A 6859-nucleotide genomic window follows, 5' to 3' on the forward strand; every position below is an offset into this window, starting at 1 on the left:
CCTCAAACTCAACACATACAAAACAGATAATCACGTCAAAAAAATGGGCAGAAGACATGAACAGACACTTCTCCAAAGACATACAAATGGCTAACAGACACATGAAAAAATGCTCATCATCATTAACCATCAGGGAGATTCAAATCAAAACCACATTGAGAAACCACCTTACACCATTAGAATGGCCAAAATCAACAAAACAGTAAACAACATGTGTTGGAGAGAATGTGGAGAAAGGGGACCCCTCTTACACTGTTGGTGGGAATGCAAGTTGGTGCAGCCTCTTTGGAAAACAGTGTGGAGATTCCTTAAGAATTTAAAAATATAGCTACCCTATGACCCTGCAATTGCACTACTGGGTATTTACCCCAAAGATACAGATGTAGTGAAAAGAAGGGCCACCTGTACCCCAATGTTCATAGCAGCAATGGCCACAGTCGCCAACCTGTGGAAAGAACCAAGATTCCCTTCAATGGATAAATGGATAAAGAAGATGTCATCCATCTACACAATGGAGTATTATGCCTCCATCAGAAAGGATGAATAGCCAACTTTTGCATCAACATGGACGGGACTGGAGGAGACTATGCTTAGTGAAATAAGTCAAGCAGAGAAAGTCAATTATCATATGGTTTCACTTACTTGTGGAGCATAAGGAATAACTCGGAGGACTTTGGAAGAAGGAGAGGAGAAGGGAGTTGGGAGAAATCGGAAGGGGAGACAAACCATGAGAGACTGAGGACTCTGAGAGACAAACTGAGGGTTTTGGAGAGGGAGTAGGAGGGGTGAGGCTGGTGGTGGGTATTGTGGAGGGCACATATTATGTGGAGCACTGGGTGTGGTGCATAAATAATGAATTTTGGAACACTGAAAAAAATAAAATAAAATTAGGGGGGAAAAAAAGAACTCTTCCGTCATAAAGATCTTTATGCTTTCCCCTCATAGTCACCCCCCCCACACACACACACACCCTGCTCTCTCTAACCCCTGGCAACCACTGTTCTTCATTTCTATACTTTTGTCATTTCAAGAATGTTATGTAAATGGAATCATACAGAATGTGACCTTTGGGAACTGACTTTTTTTTTTTTTAACTCAGCATAATGCCTTTGCATGTATGTGGGTCATTTTGTTTTGTTTTGTGCTAATCACTCTGTCAATTGGCCAGGATGGAAGTCTTGACTCCCAACTTGGTCTTCTCTGCCACCACCCCAGCCAGGGAATAGGGAGTCACCAGGGGTGCCTTGTCACAACAGGGTGAAGGAGGAAGTGACAGGCTCTCTCTTCAGCCTTCACTAACTGGGATGGGGTGAGATTGCATTTTTTTCTGCAGAGGTTAGCTGGAATTGGGTAGTTGCTGTGTAATAGTTTTCTAGGTTGCCCCTTTCCTGGTTCTTTAGCTAGCAAGAGCAGGCATTTCTTGTTGTTTTTTTTTTTTTTTTTTTTTTTTTTTTTGGTTAAAGATTTTATTTATTTATTTATTTGACAGAGAGAGATCACAAGTAGGAAGAGAGGCAGGCAGAGAGAGAGAGAGGAGGAAGCAGGCTCCCCGCTGAGCAGAGAGCCCAATGCAGGACTCGATCCCAGGACTCCGAGATCACGACCTGAGCCGAAGGTAGCGGCCCAACCCACCGAGCCACCCAGGCGTGTCCCGGGTTTTGGTTTTTTATTTTGTTGCTGTTGTTGTTGTTTTTAAATCTGTTCCCATGGTGTCTCCAGGTTGCCAGCTTCTCCAGCACTCAGACCAGGATATACAAAGCCAGAGAAAATTCAGAGGACACACTGCCCTGTCATTTCTCAGATTCCAGGGCCCATAAGAAATTGCTTTCTTCTGCTTACCTTTCAGAGTCTTCTCATGTTTATTTTATATACAATGTCCAGAGCTTTTAGCTGTTCTTAATAGGAAATGTACTTCATTCACCATTCCATCCTGTTCTGGAGCTAGAAGTTAAGAATAAAGTTTTAAAACATTAATCAGAGTAGATTGCAGATTATCCCTACAAAAATGTCACCCCGAGTTTCTTGCATTCCAAGAGGCTTTTTTGAGTCAGAGAGGAAAGGGAGATTTACTACAGGTTTACTGGGAATTCCACATACACTAGGGACAGTTCTATGGGCTACAATATTTACTATGTGGGAACAAATGGGGGAAATTTGGGGAACTGGTAGGTCAGGGACTTAGTGGAGCCTGAGGTCAGTTAAGTATGGAGGAATGAAACTGTTGAGAGAGTGAGAGCCCGAGGCACTGCCGGTGGAACAGGCCTTGCATAGATAAGGCTCAGGGGACACCATTTGGACACATGGCAAAGAAGGAACTGAGAAACTGAAAATGAAGATGAAACTAAGAAACTGAAGAAAAAAGAGTCAGGGGCACCTGGCTGGTTGGTTCAGAAGAGCATGTGACTCTTGATCTCTGAATCATGAGTTTGAGCCCCATGTTGGGTGTAGAGATTATTTAAATAAATAAACTTTAAAAAGAGTCAGAAGGTGATCGATATAAAATTTTTAAGAAAAGCTGGAGTCAAAGTAGAAGGAAAACCTAAGCTGGGGACAAAAATCATAAAGGACAGGGCTCAGTGGGTTAAGCCTCTGCCTTCGGTTCAGATCATCGTCCCAGGGTCCTGGGATCCAGCCCCACATGGAGCTCCCTGCTCAATGGGAAGCCTGCTTCTCCCTCTCCTGCTCCCCCTGTTTGTGTTCCCTCTCTCACTGTGTTTCTCTCTGTCAAATAAATAAATAAAATCTTTTAAAAAATAAGCCATCAAAGACAATAGAAGCAAGTTGGCAGATCTGGGTAGTCATTACTTATAAGGAAATCAAATTGCATGAAACTGAAATGAAGAGAAATGGAAGAAATGTTGTGTTTGGGGCTCAAAGAGGTGTTATGGAGTAAGATGACACAATTTTAACTGCGAATGCATAGGAATACATGTGTGATTAGATGGCATTTAGGAAGAACCAATAAAAGAAAACATGTTACAAAGCACAGGGTTGGGGAGAAGACTGCAGAATTTTTCCAGTCAAGACAGGCTTTTAGAGATTTATAAAATACATGTTCTTGGGCTCTTCCATTCTCTGTCTACACACATCAGCCAGGGATTCCAGGCCCTGCACAGTCTTGTCCCATTTCCACCTGTCCCAATCCTCTTGCCCTCGGTTCACCCATAAGCCTCTGCTCTAGTCACACACTCACTTCCCTGTTCCCTCCTCCCCACGTTCATTGTGCTATTTGCTTCCTTGCCTACTTTCCTCCATCCCTAAGGATGCCCTTCCACTGCAACTTTCGTTACCTTCTACAACTTCTTCAATCAGATTGATCTTTTCTTTTTTCTGAATTCCTATAACTTCAGTATCTGTAGCATTTCCTCCCCAACACAAATTAGTTGCCTCATCACATTGTTGCCATACTTTTTTATGTGTTTAAGTTTCCTATCACCTCCGGGATGATTTGCACTATACTTCGTACATTTTGAATATAAAAGAAATACATACATAGGATACAAAATTCAAATAGGACAGGAAGATATGAAGCAAAAACTTACAATCAAACCCCAACAACATTCCCAGTGGAAACTACCTTTCATTGGTTTGGTGGTTGTCATCCCTGCCCCTCCTGGTGAATTAACTCTCCTAACTCTATATAGTACACTTATAGTTCCAATTCTTGATTTATCAACTTCAGACTGCATTCGTTAGTTTTTTCTGTCATACAAACAGTCCCCAGATTGTGACTTTTAACAAACACTTATTGCAAGCTCACGAATAATTGGCTGCCACTATGTTGGACTTGGCAAGGCTTGGCTCTATGGGTCTTCTAATTTGGGGACTTGGGCTAAAGGAGTGTCTATCACTTGGGGTGTGCTCTTCCTGTGGCAGAGGGCCATAATTAAAGAGAAGCAACCAAAATACACTTCTTTGTTCAAAATCATTCATATGGCTAAGCCCAGATTCAACAGAGTAGGGATGACCCTATTTATGCCCTTCCAGGAGGCACAGCAAAAATCATATGGACAAAGGATATGGATGTATAATCTATCACAAAGAGGGAGGAGAAAGTTGGCAACAATGATCCAATCTATCCCACAAAAGCTTCTATTGATTCCCACTTAATCAGAGGTAAGGAATTGGGACAACTGCCTGGCTCAGTAAGTTAAGTGTCTGCCTTTGGCTCAGGTTGTGATCCCAGGGTCTTAGGACAGAATCCCTCATCAGGCTCCCTGCTCAGCCAGGAGCCTGCTTCTCCCTCTGCCTGCTGCTCCCCTGCTTGTGCTCTCTCTAATAATGAATAAATAAATAAATAAATAATCTTTAAAAAAAGAGAGATAAGGAATTGAGCTTATCAACACCATCTCTGATTCCCTCCTTTTCCCAAAATTTTGTTAGTTGTATTATAAGTAGTTCTACTTTATAACTTTATAGGGAGAAAATACTTTCCCAATCATTCAACTTTGGATAGTGCCTCACATATCTAAATTTAGTTAGTGTCTTTAAGTCCTCATTATAAAAAATGAGGATATGTACACCTGTACACTTTCATACCTTTTCATACCTTCTTTTTCCCTTCTATCTCATAACTCAAACTTTGTGAAGTTTCATTACATTTCCTTTCTGTTGGGGAACTATAATCAAATCTTCTATGGATCATATATAAGCTGATTCAAGTAAACAAAAATTTAATAAGGAACACTTAAAAATACTCTAATTGCTGTAGATATTATTTTCTGCAGAATGAAGAAATGTAGTTGGACTTGTAATGAAGGAAATGGGATTGCCTTGGTGGCTCAGTTTGTTGGACATCTGACTCTTGATCTCAACTGGGGTCTTGATTTCTGGGTCATGAGGTCAACCCCATGTTGGGTTCCACAAGACTATTAAGAAGAAGGAGGAGGAGGAGGAGGAGGAGCAGCAGGAGGAGCAGGAGAAGAGGAGGAGGAGGAGGAAATGAAAGTCTCTTCCTAGGGGCGCCTGAATGGCTCAGTGGGTTAAAGCCTCTGCCTTTGGCTCAGGTCATGATGATCTCAGTGCTCTCTGCTCAGCAGGGAACCTGCTTCCCCCCTCTCTCTGCCTGCTGCTCTGCCTGCTTGTGATCTCTCCCTCTCTGTCAAATAAATAAACAAAATCTTAAAAAAAAAAAAAAAAGAAAGTCTTTTCCTAAATATGTGTAAGTCCAAACAAATATTTTCAATACCAAGTTTGAACGGTTTCTCACTCATTATACTCTATATATGCTCTCGGAATCATGCTACATGTGATTTGTTTTATAGAGGTCATGATTTTGTTGTAGAGGTTTTCATTTTACAGGGAGTTTCTGTTTGCCTTACCTTTTTCTCATTGACAGAGGAAATAATCACCTTCACTCTATCACTAAGTTCGTACAGCTCTTAAGTCATATTATTTGTTGAAGCAAACCCATTTTCTTATCAAATACATTTGTCTTTAAGTCTTCTGACTATGTATTTTACTTTGGACAAATTGCTTTTATGCCTGCAGCCCAGTCAACAGCTTAGGGATTTTTTTTTTTATTGCTATTCCAAGCTGTGACCATTATTTCTTGGATTCCGTATATTCATCTTTTTTAATTTCTATTTTCATTTTCTTAGAGCATATACTCAAGTGATTTTTTTTTTTCCTCCACAAAGGGAGGTAAATATTGAGTTTGTTCAGTCTGACTTGCAGACTGATAAATTGGCTGGGTTTAGAATTCTATGTTCCAAGTCACTTTCTGTTCACATTTTGAAGGCATTGTTCCATTGTATTCCAGCCTAAGGCTGGAGAATCTGAAAGCCAATATGATTCCCTTCTCTGCAAATGAGTTGTTTTGGCTCTCAGGAAGCTTTTAAGAGTTTTCTCTTTAACGTAGAGCACAGAAATTTCATTAGGATGTGTGAGTTCACAGTGAATGCTTTTTGAAAAGCATTCAATTATTTAACCAACAGACATTTTTGATATCCTATTACATGGTCAGCAGTGCTGAAGACATATGGGATACATATAAGAGGAACACAATTATTTCTCAGAGAACTTTAATCTATAGGAGAACACTTAGAGACTAGCTGAAGAATGAATTCTTAAACAGCTCTTACATAATGAATTCATAATGAGCCAAATTGGATTCAGACCTTTATTTTGTGTCTGATGAGATTGTGTTTAGTAAAGTCTATTTATTTTTGCACCTTCTGGTAAAAATATTAAATTCCGTGACTTTGTGACAAGGGAAAAAAGTCAGCCATTCCCTTGCTCAATGCCTCTTTTTGTTAAAACTTAGTTACCTTTTCTACTAACCTTTCCCCATTACTGTCATGAAAAAATAATTTAAAATAAATATTTCAAATCATATTATGACAGGCCACTTATTTAGCAAACAATGATAGAAGTTGAAATTTTTTTCAATTCCTCTTTTTGGCTTGTCCTGCAGCTTGGTCACATCTACAGTAAGCTTTTTGCTAGTTTGGTTTATGTTTACTTTTATATACAAAATATATAATAATAAATATAATAAAGCATATTATTATACTTTCTTTTAGGGTCATAGAAACCACATTCCCTTACCTATATATCTATACCAGCAAAGAAAATAAAACCATGAGCATTTTTGTATTTTTCTTGTGAGTACATTCTTAGATCACTTAGACCACAGAGGCCAGACTCCCGCCATCACATGAGTAATAACATTATCTCCTTTCAAAGTAGATAAGAATAAATGAAATATGACTGAAAATGAAGAACTGAGATGGTTTTCTCCCCCAAAATGAATAAAGTGGGAATACTATCTCTGAATGTCTTTATAATCTCTGTGTCCCCCAAAAAAGAAGATGGTTTTCTCCCCCAAAATGAATAAAGTGGGAATACTACCTCTGAA

The sequence above is a fragment of the Mustela nivalis genome, assembly GCF_964662115.1.
Source record: "Mustela nivalis genome assembly, chromosome: 14".
NCBI classification, from domain to species: Eukaryota; Metazoa; Chordata; class Mammalia; order Carnivora; family Mustelidae; genus Mustela; species Mustela nivalis.